Source organism: Rosa chinensis, chromosome 2, assembly GCF_002994745.2.
Source record: "Rosa chinensis cultivar Old Blush chromosome 2, RchiOBHm-V2, whole genome shotgun sequence".
NCBI lineage: Eukaryota > Viridiplantae > Streptophyta > Magnoliopsida > Rosales > Rosaceae > Rosa > Rosa chinensis.
Window position 1 is genome coordinate 67948022 of NC_037089.1, and position 23263 is coordinate 67971284.

Here is a 23263-nt window from a genome sequence, read left to right on the forward strand (position 1 = left end):
TTCTCTGTGATATTCGTTCATTTATAATAATGATATCTAATCTTTCAAAGTGTTCTCATTTTCAAAACCACACAAATCTCATTGTTCGGTCTGTTTTGTATTATGAGTCCAACAAAACATACTTAAGTATGTGTTTTTTGTTTTGGTGGTATTGAAACAAACTTAAGTATTTAATTGAACCAACTAATGAACACGTGTCTTTTTATAAGAACTTTATATATATATATATATATATATATATATATCTATGAAAAGAGTGTCTTTTTAATAGAGTTACGAGCTTGTTGTAGTTAGTCTTGAAGAGAGAACATATGCCCTAATTGCTATGTTCCCCATCCTTGTACAGTACAGCTTGGCTCTTTTTCCGATCCCTGCTCCAGCAAGAGTGTTAAAGCGACATTGGATTAAGCAATTCCGGTAGCTGCAATATGAATGCAGGGTGATAGAGATGGAGCAGTGAAATTCAATGTGAAAGAAGGCACATAGAGTTGTGGCTGGACTCCTTGATATCTACGAATACGCGTGCTGTTGTAAGTTTCAAGTAAACCGCTGTATTATATTGGCCATGACTGCATATAACCACACCAACATTAGATTAATAAACTTGATGTCCTCATGTTATAATTTAATTTTCATAGCGCCAAGCATAAGGAGACTTTATTATAAAGTGATGTTCTTCCCATCTAGATATTGAGTAGATATGAGGGCAAACTAATCTTAATATGATATTCTCACATTTAACTTTTATTAGCACGTTTCAAAAATTATAAATATTCTTCCCGTTTAGAAGCTTGTTTTTGGTTTGAATGTCTCATCATCCACTCAGCCGTATGGTAGCGTCACAGCTAATGAGCTTCTAATAATCGCGATACCTTAAGGGTATTTTGGGATAGTAAATTTCACGTGGCATATTTTCATTCGGCCCCCGCACCGTCAACATGGCATGTCTACCTTCTCGATAGTCGATACATTTAAGCAATCTTCATCCTTGCGTATTGCTCTGTACCCTGTGGAATCAACAATACATTAATCTAGTAAAAGTTCACGTTTTAAAGATGAAACTTGATGGCCTTTTCACCATGTAGCTACTGAGGAAATGCAAAGAACCCAGATTTTAATTCTTCTATTTTTTTACATTGTAACTGGGTTTGAGACTTTAGAGGGAGAGTAGTTGATCAGAACAAAATCAGAGCTTTTTCTCAAAAAAAAAAGGAAACTACTACTCTGATTAAGGAAACTTAGGAGACAGAACAAAATCAGAGTAGTTGATCAGGCGGGAAAGCTTTGCTTTACATGGCATGGTTTGCTTATAGATTCCAACCAGTTGCTTTCGTATGTGTGTGAATTCGAAAATACAAATTCTCCCTCTTTAATTTCTTCTATTTGTCAACTTTCTGTAATGAAAGAGACACACATGACTTTTTAATTTTACGGAAAAACATCACAATTTCATAAGTTAGAAAGTGTGGTAGTTTCCCACTAATCACATACGCTTGATAAAATTAGGTAAGAAAAAGAAAAAGAAAAAAACACATCAATCCCCACATAACCACTTATTCTGTTTCAATATAGTTCTTGTTTTAGGACAAGAACAAAATAACAGAGAGAGAGGAGAGAGTAATGACTGATTCATGTGTGTTTATTCATCTCACAATGGAGGGTTTATATAGAAATACAAACCTAGTGTGAATACTCTAAGAGAAACTCAAAATGATAACAATCTCTCTTGGTTGATTGAGGGCTGCAGCTCCACATGGTGGCTGCAATGATCACAGCTTGCCATGCTTGTTGCCCTTTGGCATAAAGCTTGTCACACAAGTCTCTATACCTACATTATACACTCAAGTACTGACGCGCTCAAAGCAAGCGCATAATTTAACCCTGAAATGTCGTTAGTAGTATAAGTAAGTAGGGATCGTTCTATTCCGGGGATTGAGGGTACACTTGTAATTGTGAAACAAATAAAGAAAAGTATTATTTACAAAAATAAAATAAAGAATATAAATATATACAATTGTATAAACAAATAAAGAATTAAAATAATAAAGTATTATTTACAAAAATAAAATAAAGAATAAATATATACAAGTAAACACAAATAAATGGGGGGGTTTAAGATTTATAGAATTGAAAATTAAGATAAATAAAATAAAGAAAATGTAAAAACATATATACAAGGGTGAATCGCAAGGAACAAAGATCAAAACCACATCCATATGCAAGAAATCCAATTACAATTCCTATAGTTGATTTTAAATGTCATGAGAGAGGAGTTGATCATGTGAAACATTCGAAAGCAAATGATTTCCCATATTTTACTTTTCAATGCTAATTAACCTAAGCGAAAGCACCTAGATTAATCCTATCAAACATGCAATCAAGCCCTAGAAAGCTAGTCAATCATGACATGTTCAACGCATTAGACATAGAGAAAGGCTATCAACTCAAGTGTACAACTTAGTTATGGAAAAGTCCACCTAATTGCAATCCTCTTCAATTAAATTCGATTCTTGTCCAGAACCTTTACTACTTTTGATTCAAGTTACACAAAACGAAAAGTCGATTTCATGTTCTTAAACCTAGCACCAATTACATGCAAATCCTATAAGTGTCGACCCAAATAAGATAAACATATAAAAGTTTTCTATCAAGCAAATTCAATCGAACAATCACACATAAGCAACATAAAAATCAACATATAGAAATCACAACTTTATTTCAAAACATATAAACGGGCTTTAAACTTTGCCCTTAACATTATTTGTTAACTAGAATTCATAGTCTTACAAAATCAAACAAAGAAAACAAGAGAAAGGATATAATACACCTTGAAAGATGAATGATAAAGCCTTGAGACGAAGAACTTGAAGATCCTTGAAAGCAAGCAATCTTCTAGGGACGACACAAGGGTGGATGGCGGTTAGGAAATTGATGTATTGCATGGCTTCTCTTTCTCTTGGCTTGAAAATGAAGAACAAGAAAACTAGAGAATGAAAAGAAATATGGAGAGGAAATGGAGAGACAAAGAAGATGAGATGGATGAAGGAAGATGTGACTAAGGAAAATGGAGAGGAAATGGTGAGACAAGGAAGATGGAATGGATGAAGGAATTGGTAATGGTGACTAAGGAAAATGGAAAGGAAATGGTGAGATAAAGAAGATGAGATGGATGAAGGAATTGGTCTCTAAGGAAAATGGAGAGGAAATGGTGAGACAAGGAGATGAAATGGATGAAGGAATGTGTGTGGGAAAATGGAAAGGAAATGGAGAGACAAAGAAGATGAGATGGATGAAGGAATGTGTTTTGAGAGTGAGAGGAGAAGTGTATTTATAGCCCAAAAAATGATGAATGGAGGGTGGAGATGAACATAAATGAAGGGCTAGATATGTTAGACAAATTTGTAAAAAATATCTTCCCATTTGTTTATCACTTGTTCAACTTGAATTGATTTTCCTCCTCAAAATTTTCCACTTGGTTGCAACTTTGATTTTCCTCCTCAAGATTTTCCACTTGGTTGCAACTTTGATTCTCCTCCTCAAGATTTTCCACTTGGTTGCAACTTTGATTTTCCTCCTCTAGATTTTCCACTTGGTTGCAACTTTGATTTTCCTCCTCAAGATTTTCCACTTGCTTGGAGGCTAGGTCCTAAAAATAGAAACTAATAAGAAAAATAGAAACTTTCCTAAAATGAAAAATGGCAACTTACTAAAAATGATAAATAGAAACTACAAAAATATAAACTTTCTACAAATAGAAACTTTCCCAATCAAAGAATGGAAACTTTCATAAACAGGGTTTTAATAAGGAAATAACGTAAGAAATGTAGGGAAATGCAGTTAAAACGTCGCATTAAAATGCTCCTATCAAATTCCCCCACACTTAGCTTTTGCTAGTCCCTTAGCAAAATCACACTAAGACACACACTAAGACTCAACGAAAATTAAAGACTCTACAAAAACAATGACTCTATTGCCCTTCAACTTTTTGTCTCAGAAATCTCCTACTTTCACAATATCAAGATTAGCACTCAACCAAGAATCAATATGTAGATATTCAAGAGTTAATTAAAACATATAATCCACACATACACAAGTAGGACTTGGTTGTAATAATGGTGATGGTTTCTGTTAAGCATGCTTCGAACAAGTATGATTCATATCCTCACAAGGTATATCCACTCTTTCTTCTCTCAGAATTCAAGACAATGCTTAAAAGCTTATAATCACTCAATTATATGTGAGAGAAAATATTTTGAGGCAATCAAATAGCTCACATATATAAGAAACGAAAAGCACTTTGTGAATATAATTTTTTTGAAAAGATCTCATGAATGATATCAATTACTTGCACGGATGGACCCAAGCCATAGGTTCAACTCTTGTAACTCATCTCCACATCAAGGGCTGTCCCATCTTAAGGATCAAGAAGGTCTTCTCAAAGGTTGTAATGGGGCTAAGGCTCAAGGTTTAAAGAAATGAAAGGTAAGGATTTATCAAAGTGTCCTAAAAACCTAGCAGAGCACATGTAGATGTAGAGACCTCAAGAAATCCACCAAGATATATCAAAACGTCACATCCCATAGAGGTTTTATGAAAGGGCCAAATGTCTTCATGTTAGGCCCAATCTTCACTCTAAACTTCCCTCGAACTAGTGAATTGGACAAAGACCAAATTTTCCAATAGTGGGTCTTCAATTCAAAACAAACTCCAAACTCACCAAGTATGGAGGACTAAAATCCATAAACATTTTTCTTTCTTTTCTTTTCTAGCCGTACACAATTTTTTTTTTTTCTTTTCCATTTCTTTTTCACGGCTTTCACATAAATTTTTTTTTTTCTCATGGACAAGTCTACCCCCACACTTGAACTTTCACCTCTTCTCAATCTTCTTTCTCAATGCCAAATCCTCAAGTAAAGTCCCAAAATATAGCTCCGCTAAGTTTTTAGAACAAAGGGTAGGAGTGTAGCTATACTAAGGTTCTGGGTTAAGGATTTAAGGGTGATGAAAGAAAATGCTTAATGTAAGCTCAAAGGGGTTTATCTAAGGGAGTCCCACGACGGGCACAAATAGGGACACAAGTTTATATGGCAATGGTGGTAATTCCTAGGGTGCCTCTATCCTTTCCAGAATCAAGGCCATGTATTGATATAACGTTTCAACAAGCACAAGAGTGAATTCTAGCATTCTCTAGTCCATTAAACTTAATCTATGGCAAGCAATCAATCAAGATGAAAGAATAATGAGATCATCAAAACATCGCCAAGAAATTAAGAATATGTTTTTCATTGATCACTCCAAGAAAAAGGGACATGGCTCAAATATCTCACATGGGCTTTTATGAATCAAAACTCATCCTAACATGCTCATATTCTGTACCAAGGTTACGAAATCCATATCCACTACACATGCATGCATTTTTCATATATCTCAATTAACCAAAGAATACCATTTTAAAAATCATCTCAATTTTGTGATCCTCTTTTAATCATGATTTCAGAGATATAGAATCATCCTAGACAGTTGAAAGGGCATCCTAAGACTCAAAAACAAAAACAAAAGTAATTTTTTTTTTTTCTTTTTCAACAATTTAATTTAATTTCAACACTTAGGTACGGGAACAGGGAGTCTCGATGTGCAATGGGACTGAAACAGCTACCCTTTTTCAAGACTATGTTTAATCCAATATACCTTAGTGTATCACAACATCAACTATTTTTTTTTTCTTTATATACTAACTACTAAAAACACAATAAAGCAATAACCCTTCCCCCATACTTAATTCATGCATTGTCCTCAATGTATAAACAAATATAAATCATGCAAAGCATAAATCAAGCATAGAAGAGAAAATGAACACAACGAAACCTAAAACAACTTAAAATTTAAGAAAATAAAATAGAAGGAAGAGTTCAAGAAAGCAAATCTGCGTTTGATGTCTCCTCCACAGCTACAGTTGAAATGGGTTGCCTCCCATGCAGCGCTTAATGTTTAAAGTCTTTCAGCCTAGACTTGTACCTCCATTTACTCCTTTGGAGGAGCGGTATGCGGGCGAGTGGCAGCCCTCTTGCTGGTTTCAGCCTTCGGAGGCGGGTCCTCATGTTGTGATGCAGTAGCGTCCTTGCGAGGAAACCCAGGAGGATAACTCTGCAAGTTATTGACTTCCTGAGCAAGCTTGTTTATTGCAGTGTGACAGCGGATCAAAGAGCAGTTCATCTCAGAGATGTAATCGATCATGCAATTGACTCTCCAATCTGTCACCATAATACCATCACGGAGAGAGGAACGCAAATCATCAATCAAATCCGACAAGCTTTCCAGGGTGGCCATAGGCCGAGGAGCACGAGCAGCTGGTGAGGAAGAAGACTCTCCGGGATGCAGTCTGGGAGAGCGACGAGGCAGAGGAGGGGGACTGCGGGTACGCTCACGGATAGGACGATGGTCCCATGGACGAGTAAGCCCAGCTCTAGTGGCCGCTTGACGACCTTCTTCTTCCAAAGAGAGAACACGGCGTTGATTGACGCCCCTGCGAGGGGTTACCTTGGTTCGAGCCATGAGGAAGTAGAAGGAATTTGAAACTGCACGCTTAGACAAACCTTAGTAAAATCTGGAGGAGACAAAAAAGGATGTATATGTAAAGCACAAAATAGGGTAGAAATCTCAACAGGCACACGGTTTTAACAAAGCTTCTCCGGGAAGGAGAAGAGTTATGATAGTTCACGGCCCAAGAAACTCCCCCACGTGTAAATATTCCTTTCTTTTCCTGGATTTATGGCGTGCTTTCGGCTATAGCTTGTCTGTCACGGATCCTCGAGATTCGTTTGATTCCCCCACGCGTCCTTTCTTTTCCTTGATTCACGGCAATTAAACCTGCTTTCGGCTGTAGCTTGTCTGTCACAGCTCCTCGAGATTCGTTTGGTTCCCCCACGTGTCTTCCACGCGCCAACAACTTTTCCGTGTTTGCGGGTGACTTTAATCCAACGCGTAGATTTAATCTCAGAGGTCGTCCATCCAACGGTGGAGATCTGCTCACTCGTTCTATAATTAGGTGCATTCTGAGCGACTGTTCACTCCAAAAGAAAATTCTTCCGAGTTCCAGCCTTTCTCTCTCAACCCTTCAGCCTTTCTTTCGAAACTCAAATCCTTTCTTCATCAACATGGAACCACGAACTCTGCAACTAATGGAGTTACAAACCCAGCAACAAATCGAGGGTGGAGGAAACAACCAAGCAGCCGGGACTAATAACCGGTGGGCTCCCACACCGCCTCAACTAAGAATCCTCAAGGGCCTTTACTATGATAAGGGTTTTAAGTACCCAACTCCAGAGCAGATTCAAGAGATCTGCCTTCATCTGAAACAGTATGGGCAGATCGAGGACAAAAACGTCTTCTTTTGGTTCCAGAACCTCAAGGCTCGTGAGAAGCAGAAGTTGAAGGAATTTCGGAACGTTCCGGTTGGTGGATCTCTCGATCTCAATTTTGGTTCCACTGGTTCTACTAGTAATGATAGATCCACTGACAGATCCATTGATCTAAACTTTGGGTCACGTGTCGGATATGGTGCTGATGGATCGATCATGGAACAACGAGGAGAATATCACCAGGAGATTGAAACCCTTCCACTATTCCCCATGCATGGTGAGGACATCTTGGGCAACATGAAGACTACTTCCGAGGGAGGTGGCGGTTATGGCGGTGGCTCTCACATTTCCCTTGAGCTCAGTCTCAACTCCTACAAAGATGCAGACATGGCTTAGTATTATTATTATTATTATTATTATTATATTTTTTTTTTAAATTTTTTTTTTTTTGTAAATAGCTGAATTTAATAAGACTGAATGAATGCAAATTTTTTTTAATATTTTTTATTATTATTATTTTTTTTATATATAAAGGACTCAAAAATAAAAGACAAATATATATATAGGACTCAAAATGAAAGACAAAAATATAAATCTCTTCCCCCACACTTAAATATTGCATTATCCTCAATGTAATCAAGTAAAAGCATGCAATGTAATAAGTAAGCATAGATAGAAGACATTTACGAAAACAAATCCTAAAATAAAAACTAAAGAGAAAAATTGAAAAATAAAAAGAAATAGGGAAAGAGAAAGCAAATCTGATTTGCATGGGTTGCCTCCCAAGTAGCGCTTGTATTTTACGTCTTGCAGCCAGACGATACCTACATTAAATAAAGTTAGTAACTATAATTAACAAAGAAATACAAAATAAAAACAAGTATAACTATTAATTACAAACTACAAGTATAATTAACAAGTATATTGTACATAAGACACAAGTTAAGTATACAAGTGAGTATAAAACGTGAAAAGTATTTTTACAAGTTTAAAGTGTGAAACAACAAAATAATTTACACATATAGAGTATTCACAAGTATTTCTTTTATTATAAACATTATTGATATCGAATCAAATTCCAAGCGGCAAATCAAGTGGACGTGCGGCCCAAGTATAGTCGCCTAGACACAAACTCCCTTTCAAATCGTTTGGGCAACCTTACTGAAATGGCCAGGTGGGGGAGGACGAACAAGAGAGGAAAAATCCATTTTGGCATGAGCTACTCCCACATAGTGGTTTAGGCCCATTTGCAAGCACTTCTGGATTCAAAAACCCGTCATGAACGTTGTCCCCTTCCTAGACACCATTTCACATAGGCTTTCTTACTAAGATGAGAAAGTTCATAAGTGTGAAGACAGTTCAACAAGTGTTAATAAAGGCTGCCCTCAACCTCAAGGGACCTGAGCTAGGTACCAATAAGGGGTTTAGGCCAATATTAACAAAAGAGACTTCACCTATTCCTCTCAATTTACAACCTACAATTAAAATTCGTGTTCAATAATATAAATAATATTTAAACTAAGTTTTAAACAATTTTTAAACAACAAATATATACAATAAATGATACAATTTAGCAAGTGATTTTTCAATCCCCGGCAACGGCGCCAAAAATTGATGCGCCTTTGGGAAGCGCATAATTTAACCCTGAAATGTCGTTAGTAGTATAAGTAAGTAGGGATCGTTCTATTCCGGGGATTGAGGGTACACTTGTAATTGTGAAACAAATAAAGAAAAGTATTATTTACAAAAATAAAATAAAGAATATAAATATATACAATTGTATAAACAAATAAAGAATTAAAATAATAAAGTATTATTTACAAAAATAAAATAAAGAATAAATATATACAAGTAAACACAAATAAATGGGGGGGTTTAAGATTTATAGAATTGAAAATTAAGATAAATAAAATAAAGAAAATGTAAAAACATATATACAAGGGTGAATCGCAAGGAACAAAGATCAAAACCACATCCATATGCAAGAAATCCAATTACAATTCCTATAGTTGATTTTAAATGTCATGAGAGAGGAGTTGATCATGTGAAACATTCGAAAGCAAATGATTTCCCATATTTTACTTTTCAATGCTAATTAACCTAAGCGAAAGCACCTAGATTAATCCTATCAAACATGCAATCAAGCCCTAGAAAGCTAGTCAATCATGACATGTTCAACGCATTAGACATAGAGAAAGGCTATCAACTCAAGTGTACAACTTAGTTATGGAAAAGTCCACCTAATTGCAATCCTCTTCAATTAAATTCGATTCTTGTCCAGAACCTTTACTACTTTTGATTCAAGTTACACAAAACGAAAAGTCGATTTCATGTTCTTAAACCTAGCACCAATTACATGCAAATCCTATAAGTGTCGACCCAAATAAGATAAACATATAAAAGTTTTCTATCAAGCAAATTCAATCGAACAATCACACATAAGCAACATAAAAATCAACATATAGAAATCACAACTTTATTTCAAAACATATAAACGGGCTTTAAACTTTGCCCTTAACATTATTTGTTAACTAGAATTCATAGTCTTACAAAATCAAACAAAGAAAACAAGAGAAAGGATATAATACACCTTGAAAGATGAATGATAAAGCCTTGAGACGAAGAACTTGAAGATCCTTGAAAGCAAGCAATCTTCTAGGGACGACACAAGGGTGGATGGCGGTTAGGAAATTGATGTATTGCATGGCTTCTCTTTCTCTTGGCTTGAAAATGAAGAACAAGAAAACTAGAGAATGAAAAGAAATATGGAGAGGAAATGGAGAGACAAAGAAGATGAGATGGATGAAGGAAGATGTGACTAAGGAAAATGGAGAGGAAATGGTGAGACAAGGAAGATGGAATGGATGAAGGAATTGGTAATGGTGACTAAGGAAAATGGAAAGGAAATGGTGAGATAAAGAAGATGAGATGGATGAAGGAATTGGTCTCTAAGGAAAATGGAGAGGAAATGGTGAGACAAGGAGATGAAATGGATGAAGGAATGTGTGTGGGAAAATGGAAAGGAAATGGAGAGACAAAGAAGATGAGATGGATGAAGGAATGTGTTTTGAGAGTGAGAGGAGAAGTGTATTTATAGCCCAAAAAATGATGAATGGAGGGTGGAGATGAACATAAATGAAGGGCTAGATATGTTAGACAAATTTGTAAAAAATATCTTCCCATTTGTTTATCACTTGTTCAACTTGAATTGATTTTCCTCCTCAAAATTTTCCACTTGGTTGCAACTTTGATTTTCCTCCTCAAGATTTTCCACTTGGTTGCAACTTTGATTCTCCTCCTCAAGATTTTCCACTTGGTTGCAACTTTGATTTTCCTCCTCTAGATTTTCCACTTGGTTGCAACTTTGATTTTCCTCCTCAAGATTTTCCACTTGCTTGGAGGCTAGGTCCTAAAAATAGAAACTAATAAGAAAAATAGAAACTTTCCTAAAATGAAAAATGGCAACTTACTAAAAATGATAAATAGAAACTACAAAAATATAAACTTTCTACAAATAGAAACTTTCCCAATCAAAGAATGGAAACTTTCATAAACAGGGTTTTAATAAGGAAATAACGTAAGAAATGTAGGGAAATGCAGTTAAAACGTCGCATTAAAATGCTCCTATCAAGTACCTATTGTATACATGATATAGACATTTATACTATGACTCATGTTGTACATGTGAATCATATATACTACAACACTCCCCCTTGGATATTTCATGTCAATAGTATTGTCTAGGTCGTGCGCCTCGAAATTGCCTCGTTAAAAACCTTGTCAAGTAATAAAACCCTGTGGGACAAAACAACCTTGGTCGAAGGAGAAAAAGAGAACAACGCGCATGAGTGTGGAGTAGTAATATCACAGCTTCGGAGATAAGTGGAGTCTTCTTATCAGCCTCATAAGTAGATAATATGTCTACGAGAGGGATGCAAATAGAGTTGCTGCAACAAAACCTTGCCCGGAAAACCCAGTGGGAAAAACCCGTGGTCGAAGGGAAAAGATGAGCAAAAGCATATATGTTGAAATCAAAACATCTTCAGGATGTAGTATAAGTGGGGCGACCATGCTAAAGATGTGTCTCGTTAAAACCTTGCCAGGTAACAAAACCCAATGAGACAAAATAATCCTGGACGAAGGACAAAAAGAGTACACGATGGTCAAGTGGGTATACTTCTGGATACTCCCCCTGATTTCAACATCTCCTTTGTGTCTCCCAAACGTGGTGCTTCTCTCGTTGCCTCATTTAAAAACCTTGCCGAGTAAATAATCTCGGTCGAAAGGGAAAAAGAGCACAACACACTATTCACGTTTCGAGACCATATATGTAGACATCTCCCCCTCTTATTGATTTTTGAGGAGAGTCTGTTATTGCTGTTTTTATGCTTGATGTTGTCGCTTTCCATGCAGCCTTGCTTCATTTGTTTCAAAATAAGCAGCATTTATCTTAAATGCTTATAGGCTCATCTGTGGTAGACTTCAAACCACAATTATTCGAACATGCGTAACTATGGATCCAGTCCATATACATTCACGAACTACTTCATGAAGAGCAATAATCTCTGCAATGTTCGAAGATATAGTGACTAAGGTCTATTCTGTAGACTTTCAAGATATCGCGGTCTTTACCCATGGTGAACACTTCACCACTCTGGGGAGGCCTTTGTATGGGTCAACAGATACCCAATATCAGCAAAACCTTCCAAAAACACTTATGTCATTTTGGGATAGAAATAGAAAACGCAGGCCAGCGTTTGGCGGCGTTTCTAGTGTGTGATGGGTCTGATTCCATCATCTCTTTGTAGGGATAGAATAAGCCCATATCGATCGTACATTTCAAGTACCGAAAGATATCTTTTACACCAATCCAATGGTGTCGCGTTGGCGCAGAGCTATACTTTTAGCTAACAAGTATATCTTTTACAATAATGCGTTTATTCGCACTTCTGCCTCTAGCACATCTTCGTCTGATCATCCTTCAGACGGAGAGGATCCTTTTTAGGATCAAGACTACGAATGATTATGGGGTGCTTGAAGGTTTGACCTTTGTCAAAATGCCTAAGCATTTATCAACACGATACTCAAGTTCCAAACTGAGGCATAATCGTGTTCCCCCAAAATCCTTTATCTCAAACTCGGATTTCAAGTGTTCAGTGGTTTCCCTTAACTCTTTAAGGGCTTCTAATGAAGATCATGTCCAGCATGACAGCCGTGATAAAATCCGAAACTTGTTATGGAAACGCGCGGGCATATCCCTTCCCAATCAAGTAGTCACATTTAGTAAGCGTTTCAACTCTATTGCAAACGCGCTCCGTGGTCTAGAGCCACTTGATTTGGGTAACCAAAGTTTCACTATGAACTTTCATGTATATTCTGTATCTAGATCCCCACATAGATACATAGTGACCACATTTTATAAGCTGCATGTTCAGTTTATTTGGAAACTACCAAACTGACAGGGTAGTGGAGTGTAATGACATCCATTTACGAGAGAATATGTCTCTTCGTAGTCAATACCAGGGTGTTTTTGTGAGAAGCCTTGCGCCATAAGGCGAGATTACTATCTCTTTTTCTCAACACACTTTCTAACGAAGACCCATTATTCAATAGGTTTTATGTAAGGAGGTGTTGGCATCACTGGCTCAAAGACCTTCCTCTTCGTTAGAGAATCTTACTTAACCTGGATCACATCTTTCCATTTAGGCCAAATTTCTCTACGTTGGTTTTCATGCTTCAACGGAGCGTGGTTCGAAATCATCGATCTCAACAAACTCATGTGCATCAAAATGCGCAAATACATCATCAATTATGATGGAGTTTTTATTCCACGTCTTATGTACACTAGTGTAATTTTCATAGAGCTCTATATTCTCAGAAATAGGTTTTGACGTTGAGGCGTCCCCCAACGATAACCATAATCTGGAAGATGCTCATAAGACGGATGTTTGAGTGTCGATGATTCAAGGATTGTGCCAAAGTATCCTTCGAATCCACAGGCTTCCCACGCATCTTAGCTGGGGCCATGGCCTATAACACCAGAGTGCCACTTTCTATGGCGTTGGCACCTTGCCTACCTCTGTGTAGGGTGGTGCTACGTCCTCTTATAGGGACGTCCTTCCTTGCAGGCATTTTTGCAGCAAATGTGTGTGATCTCGTCACTTTTAATAGGGATCGAGATGAGACATAGTGGGGACAGACCACGACAATTCCTGTCGTTCCTGCTGAACATTCGAGTTCTTATCTCCCCCTAACGATGGGAAGACTGTCTTATCAAAGTGACATCCGTAAATCAAACGGGAAAGAGATCGCCTTGCAAGGGCATTTAAGTGGCGGACGATTGTTGGAGTCTCAAATCCAACTAAGTTGCTCACTTATTTATAAGGACCTACCATAGGCGTTTGTGGCAGCGCTATTGGCTCTCCACCGTCTTCAATTCCAAAACACCGACATCGCGCCTGATCGAAGCATTCAGTCCCCACTGAAACTTCGAAGCTAAGCTCTCAGCATCCATCTGTCTCACAAAGCGGTACAACCTTGAAAACTCAGCTTCATACTCCCTCACACTCTTAGTCCCTTGGACTAACGAGACAAATTCCCTTTCCAATCGCTCCCTCACAGAAGGTGGAAAGTACTTCTTCCTGAACAGTTCAACAAAACCATCCCAGGTCACAGTGGACACATCCATAACTCTCTGTGTGCCGCTCCACCATACCCTTGCATCACCTTGGAGCATAAACGCCGCAATCTTTCTCTTCTCAATGTCGTCGCAGACGACCATCTCGAAGTAGGTCTTCATGTTCTCGATCCATTGATCTGCCAACATGTGATCCGTACCTCCCTGGAATGGAACTCCTCCCAACCTCGAAATCTCCTTTGCCAACTTTGACAAACGAGTAGGATCTACAACATTAGCAACCTCCACCACAGGTGGAACAGGAAGCTCAACATTCGATGCCTCGAACTCATCCTCGAATATCTCCTCAACAGGAGGAGGAATCCTGCCCCTACCTCGGGCTCTACCCCTGCCTCTGGGTCTACCTCGACCCCTAGCTCGTCCTCCTTGTGAATCCATAACCTAAGGAGCATAGCAACCTTGGTTAATACTTGTAAAATCTTCAAATACAAGTATAAGTCATCGCTATGACTAAATCAATCACACACTACGTCAGAAGATACAATTCTATCCCCTACGTAAATAAGAGTTAAATCTAATGGTCCTCATTCCTCAAAAGACTATAACTCCTAGAAGCTACCTTAAGCTCCTACAACTTACTCACTGAGCCAACACTACCCTGAAGACTCACATTCCAACACTCATTGCATACCCAATGACTATATCAATACCGAAGAGCATCAGATGGGGATCCGCTGCAGACGGGCCATCACTCGAGGAGTATTGATTGTCACCAAATATGCACCTTACGCTCTGATACCAATCTGTCACGCCCCTGATTTTACACACATGAAAATCGATATATATAACCCCATAATTATATATGCGTGAAAGTCCAGTCATCAATACAAAATACCTGAAATCTTTTTCCCTTAACTTACACACATATTGATGCTCTGAACCCCCAAAGTTAATATACACTCGCTCCAAAGAGTTATATATTACACAACCTTATGAATTAAATTGTCAACAACAAAATAAAACGTAAAGGCTACTCAGAGTAACTATACAACGGAAGTCCTTATAACGATAAAGTCACAAAATTGGCTTCCTACCGTAAAGCTGCGAAGGCGCTACCTCAGCTTCAACGCGATTATCCTAACCTGCGGGATTAACCCCTACACCGTTGGAATGGTGCACCGGGTTTCCACACAACAAACCCGGTAAGCTTTTGCAAGCCCGTATGAGTAACTCAAACCACACATGCTCAACTCACGCCAAAAACGAGGAAAACCTTTCAACTCGCGAATAAGGAAAACATACCATGCTTTCAAAAACAATACTCTTTTCCCAAAAGAAACAACGAAAGTCACACCGTGACAAAATCATATAAATCGTTAACCTAACAATTCAAATATGATAAATCGATCCAACCTGGACAAAACAGTAAATAGGTCCAACCTGGACAAACAACAAATAGGTCCAACCTGGACAAACAACGAATAGGTCCAACCTGGACAAAACAGTAAATAGGTCCAACCTGGACAAACAACAAATAGGTCCAACCTGGACAAAACAGTAAATAGGTCCAACCTGGACAAACAACAAATAGGTCCAACCTGGACAAAACAGTAAATAGGTCCAACCTGGACAAAACAGTAAATAGGTCCAACCTGGACAGAGCATCAGTACAAATAAATCATACCCATTGTTAACCTAACAAGTAGAATATGATAAATCGATCCAACCCGGATAAAACAACAAATCAGTCCAACCTGGACAAAACAACAAATCGGTCCAACCTGGACAAAACATGTACTCAGGAATCTTAAGTAACCTACTTAGATCCCTAAAGTACGATGGCAGACAGACTAGAGCTCTAACTGAATCGTAACCTGTCACCCGGCCAAGGTTCAATCTTACGATATAATATTGCCGTGAGGATGCAACCTGCAACCCCGGATCCTTAGGCCAACCTGACCCTCAGATCAAAACGTCAAATCAAATCAAAAGGAGAAATCACAACCTGTGACTCTCAAATCCTCAAACACTTTTCAAAACAATAGAAATACCATTTCCGGCCAATTGTTTTCCAAAAGCCACAACCCAAAACAATAAAAAGCATCGCTCATGCATATTGTTCCACAAATCCACAACTAATACTTGAATACGTATGCATATATATACATCCCATAATATATATATATACACACATAGTCATCTACTCAGAAATGTCACTAACACCATCTATAGTTTGCAGTTAACTAAATAACTCTCAAAGCAATAGGGTCAACCCGTTCGTGATATGAACTTCGTGAGATTACTCACCTCGAAACTCCCGCTGCGTCTTCTATACAGAACCGAACCAAAACTATCACCAATAACTCGTCCAAATACTTCGTCAAGTACCTAATCACAATCGGTTTCCACTTAGTAATAATTCACAATTGATTTAAGTTCGAAACCCCTGTTTTGAACTAAAACCCCCAAAGTTGCGCCAATCGAGGCAAAACCACATCCGAGACCTCCCAAAGTCTTCGGAATACGCCCACGATCGATGTGACCAAGCCACAAGTCGATCGGACGCTCGTATCCTCACGGATCGAATAAATTCACCGATATGAAACGGCAAAAATCATAACAAATCCATCCGAACTCCAAAATTTGCATATTATATATCGAAACGCTCGTATCAACGAGTAGAAGACATATAATACTAGAAACAGTCCCATACATGGCCGGAACGCCGCCACAGGCGGTGGCGCACCGCCGCCGGCCAAAACTCAAAATCTCACAAAACTCCCAACATCAAAAAGCTTCATCTCAGCATGCTTGTGAACTTTCAAAACTGGATCGAAGTCAGAAAACAAGCTTAAGGGATCGAAAACTACCTCACAAGCCGTGAATAATAATCCAATCTGAGTTGATCGAATTTTCACGTAAACCGGTCGAAACAAACACCAAGGATCGACCAGGGAGCTTGTTCTGAACTCAACCCAAGAAAATCGAAGCCGTGCCGACGTCGGAACTGTGTTTTCCGGTCGGGTCTTATTTCTCCGGTCTGCACCGTCTTGAACTGCCACTGAGACGGGGAATCGCCGTAAGAGAACACCAGAGGGACGACCAGACGGCGGAGGCGATCCTGTCTGGCCAAGTTTCACGGCCGGAGACCGCCGCAGTCGGCCGGAAAAGTCGGGTCGGAACGCCGGGTTCGGGTCGGGTCAGTCGAAAATCTTCGACTCTGAGGGCGCGGACGAGAGAGAAGAGAGAGATGGAATGCGGTTTCCGGAAAAGGAAATGAGGAATAATGAAAAAAAATCTGATTTTCCATATTTATACTAAAATGGAAACTTCTTTTCATAGCCATAACTTCTTCATACGAACTCCGATTTACGTATTCCGCATGTCCACGAACTCGTATCGACGCGCTCTACAACTTTCGTGAAGGAAGTTTTCGGAGAATCTCAACGAATAAAAAGTCAACCCTTGACAACCCCCCTAAAACCATATTCTTCAATTAATTATTCGCCCGAAACACTTCCGCTCCATCCACGAGCCACGGAACCGTCCAATACCCATAATTTAAATTCCGGAAAATCCTCGGAAAATAAATACGAATTTCTGGGGCATCACAGGTCTTGCCAAAGCCTATATGTGTCAGAATCCCATAAGTCATCTCTTATGACATGGTTTGATTCAATGACTCGAATAGTGGTTGTATGCAACCCACTAGAGCGACACATAAGTTTCTCTAATACTCGTTTATGTCCATAGTCATTAGAGGCGATGCAAAGGAACTCTTGTCCATTCTTACAATGTGTTTTCACATGAAAACCATTGGCTTTTATATCTTTCAAGTAATAAAGTTCGGAAATTAACACATGTCCATGACATTGAATAATAATGCGACACTTTATTAATACGGAAAATAGTCAATGATTACATCAAAGTTTCCAAAGTCTATTCCAAAATACAATCAAATTTATACAAATTGTAATTGCTCAATCCGTTTGGTAATTCCAATGAAATATGACCAGGGAAGTAGAGAGATGTTGGTGGAGCGAGGCTCGCTTAAATACCCTGATCTCAATTACTTTCCTAGACATCATACTTCATTTGGGTACACCACATGAGAAAGAGTCAATACAATTGTCATTTATTGACTAAGGCACACATTTGCCGTTTATTGGAAAATAGAAAAGGACTATTCTAATCAAAGTCTGCGGCATCCTCGTGCTCTTTATTTGCAGCTTTGAAGTCCTTAGTGGTGAGAGTGTTATCTTCACCATCTATATTTTCAGCAAGATTGATATTTTCATCTTCAGTATGATTGGTTTCTTGCTCTCTCAATTGCATATACCCCTTGTAGCTTGCAACTAGTTGGGTACTTGCATGGCATTGCTTGAACCAATGCTCAATTGATCCACACCGATGACACCTGTCATTGTGGTTACCTTCCTTTATTTGAGGTGTAGGTTGTCCACGTTGTGGCTATTCCCTAGGAGGGTTGCTGTTACTACCATGTCTCATGGTGCGACCTCCACGGCCCATATTGTTACTGTTTTCACCTCTCCCACGTGTGGAATTGCCACCACGTGTGTCCGCTCTAAAGTTGCGGTTTCCTTTTTTATTGGGGCGGTTATATGGACCCATATTGTTAGGGTACCGCTCCATGCGCCCTCTTTTGGGTGCATTATAATTCGTCTCACGAACGCTCTTGGTTCCAATGGGCTTTGAATTATAATTCTTTACAAGGATGTTGTCGTGCTTTTCAGCTACCGAAAAAATATTAATAAGCTCATTAAACCTTGTAATTCGTCCAGCATTAACTTCGGTGCGATATTGCTTTGATATCACAATTGCTGAGACGGGAATGGTGGAGAGAGTCTTCTCAATTAGCTCCTCTTCTGTGAGAGGCTTTCCACAGAACCTCAACATGGCTTTGAGGCGAAGAGCTTTCGAGTTGTACTCAGCAACAGACTTGAAGTCGAAGAAGCGTATGTTGTTCCATTGAACCTTCAAGTCAGGCAGGAGGGAATCTTGGATATTTCCAAAGCGCTCTTCTAGCGCTACCCATAAATCTCTTGCATCTTTGATCGACATGTACTCTAATCTTAGAGATTTATCCATGTGGCGTCGCATCAAGATTATTGCTTGAGCATGCTTTATGGGTGTTCGTTTGAACACAAGGCCCTGGTCAGGTGCCTGGATTATGGGCAATATCCCTTTTGCAATAAGATGGTTCTCAACGTCGGTTACCCAGCCATGGTATTCCGAGCCTGTTGAGTCAAGCATTGGAAAATCGAGTCTAGGTTCATTCGACATCCTGAAAAATAAGAAGAGAGAATATATTAGTTTCGGAGTTTAAACTTCCACGAAAGCTAAGATAATAAGATTTCCGAGCTATGCTACCAAGAAATTTATTTCCAATAATATTTGGATTAGACCAAAAAAATGATGTTTGCGGACGCTCTTAGTCCGAACATTATGAACACTCTTAGTTCATAGATTACGAACGCTCTTAGTTCGTTTAGCGTGAATCCCCACGATTCCGCTTTTAATTCATAGATAGATGCTTGCGGACGCTCTTAGTCCGAACATTATGAACACTCTTAGTTCATAGATTACGAACGATCTTAGTTCGTTTAGCGTGAATTTCTATAATTCAGCCTTTTTACCACAAGTTCCCGAGAAAAAGAAAGAGAGGAAAAAGGAGTAAAAACTCAAAAACGGGAACTTTTAGTAAATAATACCTTGAAATAGTGTTGTCGGAAATGTCCGAAAAGTCGCCGGAAAAGTGTCCGGAAAAGTCACCGGAAAGTCGCCGGAAAGTTGTCCGAAAGTCGCCGGAAAAGTTGTCGGAAAGTTGCCGGAAAAGTCACCGGAAAATTGTCCGAAAGTCGCCGGAAAAGTCACCGGAAAGTTGTCCGAAAGTCGCCGGAAAAGTTGTCGGAAAGTTGCCGGAAAAGTCACCGGAAAGTTGTCCGAAAGTCGCCTGAAAAATCGCTAGACAGATCTGTCGACACCTGCTCGGCAGCAGCTCGGCAGTTGCTGCGCAGGCCCTCGGCAGGTGCTCGGCAGCTGCTGCGCAGGCCCTTGGCAGGTGCTTCGGCAGGTCTTCGGCAGGTGCTGTCGACAGCTTCTGCGCAGCTGCTCGGCAGGACTCGGCAGCACTTCGGCAGGACTCGACAGCGGTCCGGCAGCGGTTCAGAACTTCCGGCAGCCGGTTCGGGCGTTTTCCGGCCGGTTCTGGGGGTTCTGAAACCGGTTCTGGGCTTCTTGAATCAAGGGCTATGATATGAGCTAGGGTTTGGAGGTTTTTTGTAGGTTTGAAAAAATGACTTCGATCGAATTATGAACTACCTCTACTCTTTCCAATTTCGATCCTAATTCTAGAGCAATTTCGTGCTGATAACGTGTTTTAGGACAAGAACAAAATAACAGAGAGAGAGGAGAGAGTAATGACTGATTCATGTGTGTTTATTCATCTCACAATGGAGGGTTTATATAGAAATACAAACCTAGTGTGAATGCTCTAAGAGAAACTCAAAATGATAACAATCTCTCTTGGTTGATTGAGGGCTGCAGCTCCACATGGTGGCTGCAATGATCACAGCTTGCCATGCTTGTTGCCCTTTGGCATAAAGCTTGTCACACAAGTCTCTATACCTACATTATACACTCAAGTACCTATTGTATACATGATATAGACATTTATACTATGACTCATGTTGTACATGTGAATCATATATACTACAACAGTTCTGATACCAGGGAGGTATATATGGTCAAAAAGGCTAGAGTATCATGTACGGTCAACTAAGGCATGCATGACTTGAACTAACTTTAGAATTGATAACTGCTCCAAAAACGAAGGCCTCTAACCACCATGAACAGCTACACCAAACTAGAAGAATTATTTAACAGATTTGAAACAAAGAAATTGAAGCTGAGATGAAGAAAGTAACTGGGAAACACAACAAAATGAAATGCTATTTGCCACTCACCAGCTTCCAGTCCATCATAAGACAGATTCCATAAATCGAAATTCTTTATATTAGTATTGTATTTTTTCAACAAATATTAGTATTGTATGAGTAAACATAAGGAAGCGAGGTAATTAGATGGAAACTCCTACCAGTACCGTAGTGGAATCAGCTAAACTAGTGGTCAAATAATCCCATTCAACTTACAGCTGCCAGATTCTTCTTTCTTCAGTAGAATATATTGTCATTTATCTGAAAACAATGGGATTATTAGGAGGATGAAGAATCATTTTGAGTCATTAGTTATGCATATGTAGTCAAATAAGAACAGAGAAAACTGGTTTTGTGGCAGAAAAACAAGCTAGCTAGCCTTTCATAGTTTACATTTAGGCACCTCTGTGAAAACATTTTCGCCGTGCAGATGCTTGCATATAACTAAAGAAGTTACCACATCTGCATACCGGATTGACATTTCATAATCAATGGATTTGCTTGAGATGATTTTTGAAAGTAACTCATGATCAACCATAACTAGATTTCTCAGTAACTCATAAATTAGCAGTAACTAAAGCTTGAGAGAGCAAAGATGTGGAGGTTTTTTTATATATGATGCGCGTGTGTGCAAAACATGTGTTTGATGCCAGTTTCTAGATGCCTTATAATACCACTCCAGTTATTCTCAATGCTTCTGTTGAATGGAGGTGTGCTCAAGCCAATATGTAGTAGGTGGATAGTTATAGTTAAACTATTCTCTATTGGAAGATTCCTAAAACAGGTGTTGCAAAGTTAAATGTGGATGGAGCCAGACTCAGAAAATCTGGTAAACTTTGTGGGGGTGGTTTGCTTAGAGATCACAATTAAGGATGATTGAATCAAAGGCTTGATAAGGATTTCAATGCCAAATTTTCTGCTTTTGGCTAGGAGAAGCTTTGACACAGTCGGATTGATAACTAGGTTTACCAGCAATAAATCTAAGCAAAAGATTCTGGAGTCCACCAGGGATAAAAGAGAATAATCTCAATTTTATTGATAAAAGATGAAAGATGCGTTCTGCAGCCGCTTGCGGCTGCATAAATAAGAGAAAAGTACCCTAGGACGACTAACAACGAAACCCTAAGGCCCATGGATAAAAACGAAAATAACCCAAAAATAACTAAGAAAACCAAAAACGGGTAAAATAGAAAAATGCAGTTTTGAGGCCCTAAACAATCCCAAAAGCCCGAAAAACGCTACAGCTCATGATAAAGCGATGAGTCTTGTTTCTAGCGCGATTCCCTTTCCGGAAAGGTAAGGTGCGTCAGACACCGAACTGCCGTTTCCTGTCTACTAGTCACTTTTCGTTTTCCTCCTTTAGCTCGATCTAACTGTTCCTCAAATTGGGCCGCCATCCGCTCTGCATCAAGCTTAATGAGGATAGAAAATTCCCACACCAGCTAGCACTTGGAAAGCTGGAACTGCATGTAACTTCATACAATGTCCATTGATCGATTTCACTTATGGATTGCCACAAGTACAGAAAATGGTATATTTTCTAATGCATCTCATATAAGATCTCAACTAGACAAATAAGTCTTGTATCAAAAAAATAAAAAAATAAAAAAACTAGACAAATAAGTCAACAAGAAGCTTGCAATTTGTCAGAGCTGCACTCAAGAGTTTGCATTATGATCAGCTAGGAAGAACAGCTTGGTGTTTATGAAATTCTCAGCCAGCCGCATTCCAAAGATCATGTCCTTTTAAACTTCAAATCAAATTGACATTGCATGATCAATGAATTTACATGGAAAGATTGTTGAGTTTGAGTAATATATCAGCCAAAATTAGATTCAGCAATTTCACACAGTCAAGTGTGTGGACTGTGTGAAGGCTTAAAAACTGCAAATAAAACGAAAGAGTACTTGTAGGTTAATGAATATGATACTTCAGTGTCTGGACTTCTGGTTAAGGTTAGGAACGGGACTCTACTTTCTATATTTGATCTACTATCAGATGGCATCTTGATTGCAGTGAAGCCAGCCCTCCTCAGTAAAGAAAGCAAAGGAAATCATGAGTTGGTAAATAAGAGTAGGCATGAAAACAACTGTGTTTTATGCGCCTTGGTGAGAACATTTAAGATTTGAATATCATTTAACCAAAAGAGCAGATTTGACTGGTAGTGTGAAGTATCGACTCACATAACCTCTCTAAGCCTCTCTGCGCACAAAGTAGAGCTTTCCCATAGCATGAAGAACAGAAATAAAGGCAATGAAACCAATGGTCATGATGAAAACAACATTTGGGGAGATCTTAAGTCCTGCAACATC

At 38.9% G+C, this 23263-nt stretch overlaps 1 long non-coding RNA gene across 2 annotated transcripts; it reads right to left on the reverse strand.

The window, feature by feature from the left end:
* Window positions 1-266: 266 nt before the first annotated feature.
* On the reverse strand, window positions 267-20709 carry LOC121051887. Of its 2 annotated transcripts, none has more exons than XR_005807377.1 (3): window positions 20644-20709; window positions 873-1828; window positions 267-569 (listed from the first exon to the last, which is right to left on the reverse strand). It is a non-coding gene; the product is annotated as an uncharacterized LOC121051887 (long non-coding RNA). The 2 variants fall into 2 exon arrangements; XR_005807376.1 differs by lacking the exon at window positions 20644-20709 and having other exon boundaries at window positions 873-1007; window positions 1681-1903.
* Window positions 20710-23263: the final 2554 nt, after the last annotated feature.